Here is a 16,844-nt window from a genome sequence, read left to right on the forward strand (position 1 = left end):
CGGCTCTGGCCCGGCAATGGTTGCCGGGGCTGAGCCGACTCGGGCTCGCCAAAGATAAACCGGCTCTGGCCCGGCTCGGCTTGCCGTGCCAGAGCCGACTCAGGCTCGCCAAAGATAAACCGGCTCTGGCCCGGCTCGGCTTGCCGTGCCAGAGCTGACTCGGGCTCGCCAAAGATAAACCGGCTCTGGCACGGCAATGGTTGCCGGGGCAGAGCCGACTCGGGCTCGCCAAAGATAAACCGGCTCTGGCTCGGCAATGGTTTGCGGCGTCGTTTCTTGCGCTAGCCTCTTGTTAGCCAGCATTGCCTTAATAGCTTTGAGCTAAGGATCTTTGCCGATGCATAAAGTATTGTTTATAGTGCATTTCTTGCCACCTTATAGCATTTGTACATTTGTATGACCGTCTATAATGCTCCCGTTTTTCCGGACGTTTTGGTAATGATTTTCACTATAAAATCATATTTCTAAATGACAGGAAGTTGATAAACTGGCCGGAATAGCTTTGAGCTAACGGATCTTTGCCGATGCATTCCATTCTAAACGTAACGTTAGTTGTTCAAAACATTACCCGTCTATATAATTTGTTCCTCAACGTTATATAGACAGGTCATGTTTTGTAAACTAACGTTATGTTTAGAATGGAATGAATACGGGTCGGGAAAGATAGTTAGCTCAAAGCTAATCCGGAAGGACAGCTAACAGTAGCTGCTGTCTAACTGTGATGCATTTTCTGTTTGCAGTCCAATGTTCACCAAAACACACAGCCACACACTTATAATTTGTTCCTCAACGTTATATAGACAGGTCATGTTTTGTAAACTAACGTTATGTTTAGAATGGAATGAATACATGGGTCGGGAAAGATAGTTAGCTCAAAGCTAATCCGGAAGGACAGCTAACAGTAGCTACTGTCTAACTGTGATGCATTTTCTGTTTGCAGTCCAATGTTCACCAAAACACACACCCACACACTTATAATTTGTTCCTCAACGTTATATAGACAGGTCATGTTTTGTAAACTAACGTTATGTTTAGAATGGAATGAATACTAACACAACACAGACTGCAGCTCCCCAAGCTAACACAAGCTAACACAACACAGACTGCAGCTCCCCAAGCTAACACAAGCTAACACAACACAGACTGCAGCTCCCCAAGCTAACACAAGCTAACACAACACAGACTGCAGCTCCCCAAGCTAACACAAGCTAACACAACATGGACTGCAGCTCCCCAAGCTAACACAAGCTAACACAACACAGACTGCAGCTCCCCAAGCTAACACAAGCTAACACAACACAGACTGCAGCTCCCCAAGCTAACACAAGCTAACACAACACAGACTGCAGCTCCCCAAGCTAACACAAGCTAACACAACATGGACTGCAGCTCCCCAAGCTAACAGAAGCTAACACAACACAGACTGCAGCTCCCCAAGCTAACACAAGCTAACACAACACAGACTGCAGCTCCCCAAGCTAACACAAGCTAACACAACATGGACTGCAGCTCCCCAAGCTAACACAAGCTAACACAACACAGACTGCAGCTCCCCAAGCTAACACAAGCTAACACAACACAGACTGCAGCTCCCCAAGCTAACACAAGCTAACACAACACAGACTGCAGCTCCCCAAGCTAACACAAGCTAACACAACACAGGTCATTTGGACATTCTTTCGATGCCATTATGAATGACTAGCAATCTGTCGGAGTCGATGAGAGCTTTCATTTATGTCATTTAGTCATTTATTCAAAATGCCATTCCAGAATCCGTTCCTATGAGACAGTTTTAGTTCAATTCTGCACTAATGCCAACTGTTTAACATGAGTATGCAACAAGCTCATACTGGCTGCATATCTGTTCTACTGTCTATCTAGAAGCTCATACTGGCTGCATATCTCTTCTACTGTCTTATCTAGAAGCTCATACTGGCTGCATATCTCTTTCTTATCTAGAAGCTCATACTGGCTGCATATCTCTTCTACTGTCTTATCTAGAAGCTCATCTGGCTGCATATCTCTTCTACTGTCTTATCTAGAAGCTCATACTGGCTGCATATCTCTTCTACTGTCTTATCTAGAAGCTCATCTGGCTGCATATCTCTTCTACTGTCTTATCTAGAAGCTCATACTGGCTGCATATCTGTTCTACTGTATCTAGAAGCTCATACTGGCTGCATATCTGTTCTACTGTCTCTAGAAGATCATACTGGCTGCCTATCTGTTCTACTGTATCTAGAAGCTCATACTGGCTGCATATCTGTTCTACTGTCGCTAGAAGATCATACTGTCTGCATATCTGTTCTACTGTCTTATCTAGAAGCTCATACTGGCTGCATATCTCTTCTACTGTCTTATCTAGAAGCTCATACTGGCTGCATATCTCTTCTACTGTCTTATCTAGAAGCTCATACTGGCTGCATATCTGTTCTACTGTATCTAGAAGCTCATACTGGCTGCATATCTGTTCTACTGTCTCTAGAAGATCATACTGGCTGCATATCTCTTCTACTGTCTTATCTAGAAGCTCATCTGGCTGCATATCTCTTCTACTGTCTTATCTAGAAGCTCATACTGGCTGCATATCTCTTCTACTGTCTTATCTAGAAGCTCATCTGGCTGCATATCTCTTCTACTGTCTTATCTAGAAGCTCATACTGGCTGCATATCTGTTCTACTGTATCTAGAAGCTCATACTGGCTGCATATCTGTTCTACTGTCTCTAGAAGATCATACTGGCTGCATATCTGTTCTACTGTCTCTATATAGAAGATCATACTGGCTGCATATCTGTTCTACTGTATCTAGAAGCTCATACTGGCTGCATATCTCTTCTACTGTCTTATCTAGAAGCTCATACTGGCTGCATATCTCTTCTACTGTCTGTCTAGAAGCTCATACTGGCTGCATATCCTTTCTACTGTATAGAAGCTCATTGGTTTGTAAATTGACTAGATTTTCTAGAGATTTTTAGTTTTTAATTGTATGTTTTGTAATCTGTATCTGTCGTTACCAGTTAGTCGTGTTACTTTGCTCGTATTCACTGTTCTGGTGGTTCTAGTTGTACGCCTGGATCTGGTGTTCTTTGACCGTGTCCTATATGCCCTGTAAATAATATGTACAGATACCGAGATGTCACAAATATGTTACCTGTTACCTGTTTATTGCACAATGTTGTTTTTTTATTGGATTCTATTATATGTTGTACCACGTATTGCACATCGTTGCGGGCAAGACCACCCGCATTTCATTGTATACTTGTATGCCGTGACAATTAAAACTCTTGACTTGACTTGACTTGACTTGACTTGACCCTGCTACACTTCATCTCAAAACAAACTGGTCAGACTACATGCTTGACCTTACTCCTAGAACCCACCTCGCCCCTGCCCATGTGACAACGGCTTAGACGACAGAGTGCAGCAACTTGCAATGGGCCTGTCTACAAGATACACTATACACGATCAAGGTACCCATATATGTGTACATATAAAAATACTTCCCAAAGGTCAGTGAATACCACGACCACAACACCATAGAGGGAGCTCCACAAATCATGTTAAACCCAGATTCGGCTCAAACAGGAACACGTTTAGCAATTATGCCACATCAATGTGGAACGCCCTACCCAAAGCTGTAAAGGAATGTGAATCACTACCCACTTTCAAAACCACTCTCAAAGAACACCTACGGGAGACTGCAATTCGAAACTGGCCCCTGTAAATGTCCTAACCCAACCCAATGTACAGTCAATTACCAAACATGGTTTTGTCAATATGTACAGTTGCTTGTGCAGTTGTACAGTGTCCAGTGTCCACCCCTACCCAACCTACCCAACCCCCCCCCCCACTCCACCCACCCCCCCACCTATAATGTATACGCTTTCATAAATGTATAGCCGTATATCCTGATGAATTGAAAATGGGGGACCCTGATGCAAGACGAAAGTATTTCTCTGGTCTGCATCCCCTTAACAATTGTGTGTATTGAGCTGTACTGTATTGTACCCATTCTGCAATCTGTTAATAAAGTTTTCAATCAATCAATCAAAACCGTGGTCAGTCTGTGCGGAGAAACAAGGATCCGAGCATGGTTGCCAGATCGGATTAACAATATCCGAACCGCCCATTATTATCAAAGGTCTGTCAGATGAAGGCGGACTCTCAAATCTGGCAACACTGATGCGTTGCATTGTGGGGGATCCCGGTTTGAAATTTGAATTGAAGCGCGCAAGAGATCTGGACCACGTCGTGAGCATTGCAACTGTTGCATCTTCTCCTCAGGTAATTGTGTGCAACACATATATTTTATTATTTATAAGTAATGCGTGCCGCTGATATAAATGAGTGCTGTTTAGTCTGTGTTTTCAGTGACTACTGTAACGTTATTAGCTCGATATTATGAAACTGCAGCGGGGTAAACTACCGGAGCTGCTAACTGGCTAACGGTATGACTAGCTAACGTTGCTATACTGTACCCGGAGCTGATAGCGTTATGACTATGAGAGCTAACTTTTGTTAGCTTGGGGAGCTGTGGTCCGTGTTGTATTAGCTTGTGTTAGCTTGGGGAGCTTACTAACCCTACTGTCATGCACTAATAAACTAACCTACGCTGTAACACGCAACACTTTGATGAATATTGTTACTCAGCTGATAGAGTTGTAATAAAATATATAATTTCATTGTTGCAAATACTGTTACAGTGCTGGATCTCATCAATGAGATGAACGCAGAAGACGGCTCAAGAACAACTACTTCAAGTGGTCGTAAGTGATGTATACATTTTTTTATTGTGTGTGTGACTATGTATGTATATATAATATATACTTTTTAATCTGGGACATCATTTCAAAGAGTCATCCTGTAATGCCCTCTCTCCCCCTCTCTCTCTCTCTCTCTCTCTCTCTCTCTCTCTATATGGGTAACGCATGTATTCCTGGTAACCTGCCCCATTTCTAAGCCATATAACCCAGGACGTTATACGAACAACATTAAAATATTTTCTCATGTCAAGAATGATTGTTATAGATGCCAAATAATTCACCTTAAAAAAAATACATCATGTAATGAGGGATGGCGGACCTCTAAAGTTGACCTAAGTTACCGGGAATACCAATTCACTATCTCCTCCAATTTAAGAGAGAATTAAAATGTTTTGGTTGTTTTGTATGGATATCATCATCATGTAACATAATACCATAGTTCTCCCCGAGTTATCTCAAGAGAATTCAAATTTAGCTGAATCTGAAGGGAAAATCCGGGTATGGGATATGAGTCAACATAGTTCATGACCTTCAATTGATAACAAACATAAAAGGCTTAATTTTCATGGCAGATGCATGATATGTTTTGGGCATGATCTTGGCACCCCAATGAACAACCAAAATGAGTTTCGTCTTTTGTGGCCAATTATTTGAGGAGATAATTACGTTTCACATATTGATCCCAGGTTACCGCGAATACCTATCCTCACAATTCCAGATAAACACTTAAATCTCCTATTTGACTAAAGATTGGTGAGATTTTATTTTTGGAAATCATAACATCAATAATAAGGGTTAGGTGTAAACCAGAATTACTAGAATGTGTTGTGTTTTGTCTGTTAAAATGAGCAAAAACAAGGAAAGGGTATTCCCAGTAACTTAAAAACAAGTGCAAAAAATACAGTTCTAGAACAAGTATTTTAATTTTTTCTATATTCAAGAAAGTGGAAAGGAACCCAACATTTTCAATTGTCTGCACACAATCGTTGTTTTGTTATTCACCACCATGCCCCTAGTCAGTCTACACCACCATGCCCCTAGTCAGTCTACACCACCACCATGCCCCTAGTCAGTCTACACCACCATGCCCCTAGTCAGTCTACACCACCACCATGCCCCTAGTCAGTCTACACTAGCAACCTGCGCCTAGTCAGTCTACACCACCATGCCCCTAGTCAGTCTACACCACCATGCCCCTAGTCAGTCTACACCACCATGCCCCTAGTCAGTCTACACCACCACCATGCCCCTAGTCAGTCTACACCACCATGCCCCTAGTCAGTCTACACCACCACCATGCCCCTAGTCAGTCTACACTAGCAACCTGCGCCTAGTCAGTCTACACCACCATGCCCCTAGTCAGTCTACACCACCATGCCCCTAGTCAGTCTACACGACCACCATGCCCCTAGTCAGTCTACACCACCACCATGCCCCTAGTCAGTCTACACCACCATGCCCCTAGTCAGTCTACACCACCATGCCCCTAGTCGGTCTACACCAACCTGCCCCTAGTCAGATATGCTTACTTTTGGTTAGGCCTCCAAATTAAGATAATCTGGACAAACCTGTCAGATTTTCTGATTTATATGTAGACCGGTTTGAGTTTATTGTAGTGATGTTACTGTGTTTCAAAATCTCAGATATTAACTTGTTAAGTGTTTGTTTTTTTACAGTATGTAAAACCCTACTGTCATGCACTAATAAACTAACCTACGCTGTAACACGCAACACTTTGATGAATATTGTTACTCAGCTGATAGAGTTGTAATAAAATATATAATTTCATTGTTGCAAATATACTGTTACAGTGCTGGATCTCATCAATGAGATGAACGCAGAAGACGGCTCAAGAACAACTACTTCAAGTGGTCGTAAGTGATGTATAATTTTTTTTTATTGTGTGTGTGACTGTGTATATATAATATATACTTTTTAATCTGGGACATCATTTTCAAAGAGTCATCCTGTAATGCCTTCTCTATCTCTCTCTCTCCCAAGACGGTCAAGATCTAACGTATTCTCGCTCTCTCTAGGTTCATGGCCACTAATGACTTCAGACCTTCAGAAGGACAGTATGCTGGATGAGGAAGGTCTTGGCCATGCTGCGATGGCTCCTAGAAGACAAGAACGGAGAGGTGCTGGACCTGGCTGTCAAATGGTTTGTAATGCTACAGTATATTGTATGTAGTTGTGCATGACATGGACTAAATTAGAGGTCCTAGATATGCAAAATAATATTGAGAATCACTGGCCTTAGACTATCTACTAACGTATTCTCGCTCTCTCTCTTTAGGTTCATGGCCACTAATGACTTCAGAGCTTCAGAAGGACAGTATGCGTGTAGCTTATTGCCAGCGGAAGAGTGCAAGAATGCTTCCGCATTCGTCACTGCACGCCAGTACGGTAATGCGCCTTTCCTTTCGCCCCGCTCAGACAAATGCATGTAGTACATTGCAACACAACGCAGCATTTCCGCGTACATTGCAACGAATCACTTGGAGTTTGAAAGTGATATCAGAAGAAACTACTCAACCTCAGCTGTCTTTAACTAGCAGGACGCTAGTGGGCTAGTCGCTAAAATATATATCGTTTTATATATAATTGTACCAACACAGATATTAGGCAGTACACACATTGTCCTGCAATACATACAGTGAATGCACAGCTACATTCGCCATATATTTCTATCGCTGCTGCGGTCTACAGTGAAATGCAATATTATTATTATTATTGTAAAGATTATCATTACAATCGCAGCCTGGAGAGGTTGCGAGGGTGTACGAGGGTTGTGTGCAAAGAGCACAGCCTCTCAATTTGCACAACGTGCACAAAATAATAATTGTAATGATCTTTACAATAATAATAATATTGCATTTCACTGTAGACCGCAGCAGCGATAGAAATATATGGCGAATGTAGCTGTGCATTCACTGTACATGTATTGCAGGACAATGTGTGTACTGCTTAATATCTGTGTTGGTACAATTATATATAAAATCGATATATATTTGAGCGACTAGCCCACTAGCGTGAAGGGGCTCCTTTCCTCAGAGCAGCCCGCTTGTATCACCACGCTCGGCGCTGCTGCGATGGTGCAGGAGGTTGCCTCGCTAGTGGGCTAGTCGCTCAAATATATATATCGTTTTATATATAATTGTACCAACACAGATATTAGGCAGTACACACATTGTCCTGCAATACATGTACAGTGAATGCACAGCTACATTCGCCATATATTTCTATCGCTGCTGCGGTCTACAGTGAAATGCAATATTATTATTATTGTAAAGATCATTACAATTATTATTTTGTGCACGTTGTGCAAATTGAGAGGCTGTGCTCTTTGCACACAACCCTCGTACACTTGTAACATTGCCTCCAGGCTGCGATTGTAATGATAATCTTTACAATAATAATAATAATATTGCATTTCACTATAGACCGCAGCAGCGATAGAAATATATGGCGAATGTAGCTGTGCATTCACTGTACATGTATTGCAGGACAATGTGTGTACTGCCTAATATCTGTGTTGGTACAATTATATATTTTAGCGACTAGCCCACTAGCGTCCTGCTAGTTAAAGACAGCCGCGGAAATGCTGCGTTGTGTTGCAATGTACTACATGCATTTGTCTGAGCGGGGCGAAAGGAAAGGCGCATTACCGTACTGGCGTGCGGTGACGAATGCGGAAGCATTCTTGCACTCTTCCGCTGGCAATAAGTTACACCCGGACAGTATGCTGGATGAGGAAGGTCTTGGCCATGCTGCGATGGCTCCTAGAGGACAAGAACGGAGGTGCAGGACCTGGCTGTCAAATGGTTTGTAATGCTACAGTATAAATTATTGTATTACATCACACTCACCATCAATGACTCCACCATCACCCCCTCCCCCCTAGTCCGCAACCTCTGTGTCATCCTCGACCCCACCCTCTCATTTGACCCCATGTCCGCTCCATTGTCAAAACTTCATATTTTCACCTCCGCAACATTGCCAAAATCCGTCACTGCCTCTACCCCCTGCTGCTGAATCCCTCATACACGCCTTCATCTTTTCCCTCCTGGACTACTGTAACTCCCTCCTCACTGGCATCACCTCCCGCTCCCTCCATAAACTGCAGATGGTCCAAAACTCAGTTGCCCGCCTCCTCACTAACACCCGGTCCCGCGAACACATCACTCCTGTCCTCCACTCCCTCCACTGGCTCCCGATCAAGGAACGCATTAACTTCAAAACACTACTCCTCACCTTCAAAGCCATCCATAGCCTGGCCTCACCCTGGTCTTAAACTTTTTACACCAAGAGAACGGTGGGGAGAGAATATATACATATGATGGGGAGAGAATATATACATACAGTGGGGAGGAGACTGTACATTAGGAGGGGGTGGTTGGGAGAGAAATATACATATAATAGACAGTCTCCTCCCCACCGTATGTATATATTCTCTCCCCACCATATGTATATTTCTCTCCCACCCACCCACCCCCTCCTAATGTACAGTCTCCTCCCCACCGTATGTATATATTCTCTCCCCACCGTATGTATATATTCTCTCCCCACCATATGTATTTTCTCTCTCACCCACCCACCCCCTCCTAATGTACAGTCTCCTCCCCACCGTATGTATATATTCTCTCCCCACCATATGTATATATTCTCTCCCCACCATATGTATATTTCTCTCCCACCCCCTCGTAATGTACAGTCTCCTCCCTACCGTATGTATATATTCTCTCCCACCCCCTCCTAATGTACAGTCTCCTCCCCACCGTATGTATATATTCTCTCCCCACCATATGTATATTTCTCTCCCACCCCCTCCTAATATACAGTCTCCTCCCCACCGTATGTATATATTCTCTCCCCACCGTATGTATATTTCTCTCCCACCCACCCCCTCCTAATGTACAGTCTCCTCCCCACCGTATGTATATATTTTCTCCCACCCCCTCCTAATGTACAGTCTCCTCCCCACCGTATGTATATATTCTCTCCCCACCATATGTATATTTCTCTCCCACCCCCTCCTAATATACAGTCTCCTCCCCACCGTATGTATATATTCTCTCCCCACCGTATGTATATTTCTCTCCCACCCACCCCCTCCTAATGTACAGTCTCCTCCCCACCGTATGTATATATTTTCTCCCACCCCCTCCTAATGTACAGTCTCCTCCCCACCGTATGTATATATTCTCTCCCCACCGTATGTATATTTCTCTCCCACCCACCCCCTCCTAATGTACAGTCTCCTCCCCACCGTATGTATATTCTCCCCCCAACGTATGTATATATACCGCCATCTTTCTCCCGGGTTGGTGTGATCACATGACTGACAAAGCCGTGCAGTGATAGGCCAGAAGTCAATTCGATTGCATCCAGGCGCGATTGCTTATCCTGTCTGGGTAGCCCGGATGATGGTTTTTTGATCGAATTTTATACACCGCAATTATGCATCGAATTTTTTTTACATTGAATTTTATTATACATTCGAATTTTTTACATTGAATTTTTATTTCACATAGGTAAATTCAGAGCAAAAAAATTCAGATACATGATTTTCAAAGTAATTATTTTCAATGCTATAAATTCGGTGTCTGAAAAAATTCAGATACATTTTTCAAAGTAATTATTTTCAATGCTATAAATTCGGTGTCTGAAAAAATTCAGATACATGTTTTCAAAGTAATTATTTTCAATGCTATAAATTCGGTGTCTGAAAAAATTCAGATACATGTTTTCAAAGTAATTATTTTCAATGCTATAAATTCGGTGTCTGATAAAATTCAAAAATCAGATACATGTTTTCAAAGTAATTATTTTCAATGCTTTAAATTTGGTGTCTGAAAAAATTCAGATACATGTTTTCAAAGTAATTATTTTCAATGCTATAAATTCAATTCAGATACATGTTTTCAAAGTAATTATTTTCAATGCTATAAATTCGGTGTCTGATCAAATTCAAATACTTCTGTCACTCATTTGCTTCCATACTGGCTCTTGTTGTATTTTGTTATCTTGCTTTCCTTCTCTCTCTTCTCTCTCTCTTCTCTCTCTCTCTTCTCTCTCTCTATCTCATCCTCTTCTCTTCTGTCGTTGAATTTGTGGTTCGTTCTTTTTATTTGCCTTTTTCACTTTTCGTGTAGGGCAGTGAGTGGAAGTCCCATCCCCTCCACGTCGGGGACCAGCACGCCTCGCCGGGGCCGGCGACAGCTCCCCCAGACCCCCGCCACGCTACGCCCCCACGTCACCTATTCCCCCGTGGTCCGTAAGGCTATGCCCACGCCTCCCGGGGTGCCCCAGGGGCGCCTCCCGGCCCGGCCCCCTGGCGCTTTTCTCCGGAGCCCCCCCCAGGGGCCTCCCCCTGCCGGCCCCCCGCCACCCCACCATGGCTCACCTCGTCAGGGTCGCCACCCGCCACCTCGCTGGGGTGACGCGGGAGGAGGGGGGTCTCCATGGAGGGCGACGGTTGCTTCTACAACCAGGACTACGAGCCACGCCACGAGCCGCCCGCCTATGAGCAGAGCCCCGCATAACATTGGGGTCTTGTGCTTGGCACTCCGAGCATGGCACTAACACTGTCACGGTTAGGAGTTTGATTCCTGCTGGGGCCACCCGTTGTGAATGATGTATACAGTCATTCCAAAGCACTTTATGTCCTAGTAATAGAGCTGTGCTATAGAGATGCTGTCATTCATTCATAACTAAACCAAAAGACATTTATAAACAACGTCTTACTAAATGCAGGCTTTCATTTACAACTGAACGGCCATATCACTCGTTTTTGTATTAATTCTCCTAAAAAATGTTGCTAAGCTAGACTAACATGAAAGTTTAAGTGAAAGTACACACTTGAGTAAAAGTCAAAGTTTCTACTTTTAAATGTACTTAAGTAGTAAATTGAACTTTTTTTCTGACTGTCTATATTCTTCTGATAGCAGGTGTTTAATCAAAGATCCCCTGTGGGAGAAGCTGTTGCAGGGGAACAATGGGTTAATTTCATTGGAGGCTTTGTCGTTGGGTTCAGAGAGGAGGATGTGATATTTTTTTGTTAATAAATGTTTAAATATCTATTCAAGTTGTCATTTTTAACTGGAAAAAGTAGCATGTATGGGGGTAATTGTTACTTTACTTGATATTTGAGCTTCACTGCAGAATGGTGTATATTGTGTACAATGTGCACATACACTGAGAATATATTTCAGTGAGGTAGGAGACAGCATGTAAACTTCTGAATTGTTCAATGCGGGACATGCCAATACTCCATTGGTAAAGGGAAGGGTCCTTAAATATGTGGCATTGTATTACTAATCAACCATTTCCTACTGTATTTCCGGTAATGTATGGTCATAGGCAGATAGTGGAGTAGCTCTGGCAGAATACTGGGTACACAGTAAATTCCGCAAAGTAAATTTGACTCAAACTGAGTACATTTCACTCAAACTGAGTAAAATTTCTTTACTCAGTTTGAATCAAATGTACTCAGTTTGAGTCAAATGTACTCTGCGGAATTTACTGTGTAGTACCATTGCATTGGCAGTGTCGGCTAGGCTTCGAGCAACCAAACCTGGCCCAGTGTGTGTGGGTCGCATCTGGGCTGCTTTAGGCAACCCGACGTTCACCGCTTCCGGCAACCCCGGACATGGCCCAGTGTACTCGGGCTGGAATCGGCCAGTCAGTCATTGCCGCCTACTCGGCCGATCCGGACGTTCACCGCTTCCGGCAACCCCGGACCTGGCCCAGTGTACTCGGGCCGGAATCGGCCAGTCAGTCATTGCCACCTACTTGGCCGACTCTGGCAGCCGGACTTGGGCCGACTAATTTCTTCCGGCCTGCCGGATACAGGCCATTAATGGGCCGGAACTTTTTGGCCACCTGGGTATACGATAATATAACCTGTACTTCTTGTACTTCCGTTTAGACACTTTAGGAGGCATATCTTGTCCAGCCTAGCTTATTCAGAACGTCGCCCTCTCTAAACAAAATAGTCATAACTGTGTAACCGAGTGGATTTGATCCTCAGTAGTTTACAGTCATCCTCCCCACGAGTTCTTTCGTCCATGCGCGCATTGAACACATTCATTGAACATAGAGGAAAGAAAAAACACTTGGAATCAGTTGGATGAATCTCTGCAGTCGCCACAAACAAAACAATCAGCTAAAGTTGAATACCTACGTCATTTGGAATAGCCGGATATTTACATGAAGTGCCCATCCCCTTTGGTCACAGCTGTCAATGAATGATGATCATGTGTTGCATTACATTTACATTTAGTCATTTAGCTGACCACTTTTATCCAAAGCGACTTACAAGTTCTGTACGACAAGTCAGCAGGACAACACTTTCAACAATGTTGAGTAACAATGTTCATCAAACAGTGCTGAAACTTGGGTGCTGCAGTGTTGAATGCAGAGTAGTAGAGACATATTTGTATAGTAGGAGTGGATGATAGTATAAGACAGAAGGTTAATGTTTTTTTTCCATTTCAGATATTGATTGAAGAAGTGTGATTTTAGTCGACGGTGAAAGATTGATCGGGTTTCGGCTGTCCTGACTGTTCGTTCCACCATTGTGGAGTGAGGACAGCGAATAGGCGGCTTCTCTTTGATGACCCTCCCGGAGCGGATAGGAGTGGGTCTGAGGCGGCCAGAGGATGTAGAGCGGAGGGGTCTTGAGGGTGTGTAGTTAGAGACCGTTGTTATTTGATCACAGTCACCTGTTGTTTGTCTATACCAAGATGTCTGCGATGATGATGCAGATATATATGTTTTTTGTATATATATATCTGTGTGATTGGCATCATAAATAATGGTAAATGGTCTGCATTTATATAGCGGTTTTATCCAAAGCGCTTTAGAATTTATGCTTCACATTCATCCATTCACTCAGACATTCACACACCGACAGCGGAGGCAACCATGCAAAATTCCAACTCGCTCATCGAGAGCAGTTAGGGGTTACTTGTCTTGCTCAAGGACACATCGACATGCTGCCTGGAAGGAGTGGGAATTGAACCGGGAACCTCCTGATTAACATAAAACCACTCTACCTCTTGAGCCACTGTCGGCCCATGATAGATAAGTGATGGACAGATGGTCTGGGTGTGAGAGAGAAAGCGAGATACAGGCCCCTTCAGTATGCAGACAGTAATAGCATGTCGTGGACTTCGTCTGTTTCCAATGCACTCATTATTGGAAGATTCCGAACCTCAGATCAGGGAGGGAGGAGGCAGCAGCAATATTTGTTATTAATGTTGAAATGTGTGTCAATATACTGTAGCATTCTAAATTAATAGGGATGTTGGATATTGGCTTTTTTACCGATATCCGATATATACCGATATGGTCCAACTCTTAATTTCCGATACCGATATCAACCGATACCGATATATGCGGGGTGTCCCCCCCCAAAAAAAACTGAATCATTTCAAGTAATTAACATTACATATCTCTTGTCGCGGAATTAACACAACATTATACATACGTTTCACAATAAATAAAATAAGAATTTGTTCGTACTTGCTTGCCTGGGTAAATAAACGTTAAATAAATGTAAACAAAATAAAATAACAAAATTGTAATTTAAAAAAATATATATTTTTTTTAAACCGATACCGATAATTTCCATTTAAAAATGTTAATGCCAATAGCGGCCGATAATATCGGACATCCCTATAGATGAAGTATTGAGGTGCTGAGGAGATGCCCCCTGGGCCTACAAATGATATTCTACAGACTTTGTTTGATACAGGTCCCCTGCAGAACATCACACAATGGGTCTCATTCCCGAAAAATTTTCAAAGATATATTCTGGAAGATTTATCTTGGAACCACTGAGACATAATCTATGACAAGTACACTCTGAGTCCTGAACGTGCTGGAGATATGTCTTAAGTGGCTGAAACGGTCGCAGAAATTATATGATCTGATATCTGCTTGGAGAATGGCATTCTGTCGTAAACTCCAAAGCGCGTTCCCGTTCAGCTCATTTGCATACAAAACACCGCCTCCATAGCTCCTTATAAGGCAACTGGTGACGCAGCTGTGTGAAATGGAATGGTGCTTTGCGAGCCGTGTGATTACGAAACCTAGCGTCAGTCAGTGCCAATCAGAGAGCGTCTCCGAGAAATGCGGCTAGGTTTCGTAATCACGCTTGCGCCCATCAAAACTAGATTAGATTAATGTATTGGCATCATATACAGCTCGCGGTACACACCTGCCGCAGCGCGCGCGCACACACAGACACACGCGCGCGCACGCAGTACTGTATATGAATGAATGAATGACATATAATATATATAGCCTACGGCGGGCGTAATGAATGAACGCAGTATGGCTTATTATTCCATAATTAAGCCTATAGACTACTGTTCATTCGTAGGCGCACACAAGACTTGTTATGGAATATTAATGCAGTCTATTTCCACCGATTAGCTTTAGTTCTTATTTATTTATCCACTGTCATTTCAGTGTTGGTGTATAAGCTATATAGTGTATTTCAATATAAGTTTAATTGATTAATGATATATTTGAAGGAATGCAGGTTTATAGCTATATCAACCCTGTAACGTTCGGGAGACTATCATCCTTAGGATTGTCTCCCACTGTCTACCTGGGTCACTCTGTTGTTATTGTTCACCTTGTATGTCACCACTGATTGCTGTCATCACTAATTGTCTGTCACACCTGGGTGCTGTCATTGGCTGTCAGACTGCTGCTCCTCATTGACAGCGTGGAATGTTGAGAATGTGACGTATTTAACATTTGCTCAATTCCTTGTTCTTTGCTAGAGCTTCACCTAATACTACGGACGTAACTACCGCTGGACAAGCACAGACAGATATTCTTCTCCCTGTTATTGTTAATGCTTTCCCCTGTTAATAAACAGTACAACTGTTTTGATATAGTAATACATTCTCCGTCTCGTTCTTCTACCTCGACAACTTGGAAGTCACTTACCCGTTCGTAACAGAAGCTCTAGCCATCATGACTTCCAACGAGGAGATACGGGACGAGATGGTGAGCCTACGGGACCAGCTCAGGATCATGATGGAGCGGCAGATGGCAGTCGGTGTCGAGCTGGGTCGACTGGGAGATGTTTCCCTGGCTTCTCAGGAGACGGCGGAGACAGCGTTGGCGGCGGTGAACCAGACCCGCTCTACGACATCAACGAGGATATCCACAGCCGGAGGAGCATCATCGATCGGCGGGGAAGGCGAGCGGGGGTATCCGGTGGATCGGGAGGACTACCGAGAGCCACGTCTGCCGGCGCCGGAGCGCTATGGAGGGGCTCCGTTCACAACGTTCGATCCCCACCCTTCAGTTTTCCCTCCCCGTAATACGGCCAATGTGTATTACTGTGGACGACCAGCCAAACTGAAAAACAATGTGGAGAGCTGGATTCGAACACGCGAATCCTAGCGTCTCCACACTGGTGGCGAGTGCCTTGCCCACTACACCACCTAGCCGCCCCCGGGATCTTTTACCTCTAGAAATTTGTTTGGTGGTTTTCTTTTTTGTGTTACACGGGGTGTCATGGTATTATGGTTTGGGTGGTGTTCGTTACATATGGTGTAACGTGGGGGCTGAGCCATTTCATCAAACAGGTGAGTATGCCGTATTTGTTTGTAATTTGATGTGACTACTTATGCTGTTAAAATATATAGTTTAGTCGGCACCACATGTAGATAGGGACATTATTTTCTGGTTGTTGGTTAGCGTCCTGTGCACCACGTACTCCTGGGGCGGTCAATGAAATGATTGGTATATGATCTTTGACTGGTAGCAGGTGTGGTTGAAGAAGGTTAGGTCTACAGGGCATTAGTTTAAGGGTAGGTAGATTAGGGCGGCCAGAAAACACAGGTAGTGTGGTAGGGCTTGATTTAGTGTTTCTTAGGGTAGACATGTGGTGGGCCGGTTTTTTTCTGCAGTTTAGACGTAGAAGCATATGTAGTCATATCAGGTTAGAAGGCGCACCTGTTTGGAATTGTTTGTTGGATTTATTTTGTTTGTTTGAGTGTTTGGTAGAAGCCGTCTGCCTTGAGTGCTTTAAGGGTGTTACTCATTAGAG

General features: G+C 43.5%; 1 long non-coding RNA gene across 1 annotated transcript; it reads left to right on the forward strand.

Moving 5' to 3' along the window:
• The first annotated feature begins 8,498 nt into the window (after nucleotides 1–8,498).
• On the forward strand, nucleotides 8,499–11,847 carry LOC311242270. Its single transcript, XR_014620607.1, has 2 exons — nucleotides 8,499–8,589; nucleotides 10,921–11,847. It is a non-coding gene; the product is annotated as an uncharacterized lncRNA (long non-coding RNA).
• The last annotated feature ends 4,997 nt before the right edge of the window (nucleotides 11,848–16,844 follow it).

This window comes from Notolepis coatsorum (genome assembly GCF_963971535.1).
Source record: "Notolepis coatsorum genome assembly, contig: SUPER_15_unloc_5, whole genome shotgun sequence".
Lineage (NCBI taxonomy): Eukaryota > Metazoa > Chordata > Actinopteri > Aulopiformes > Paralepididae > Notolepis > Notolepis coatsorum.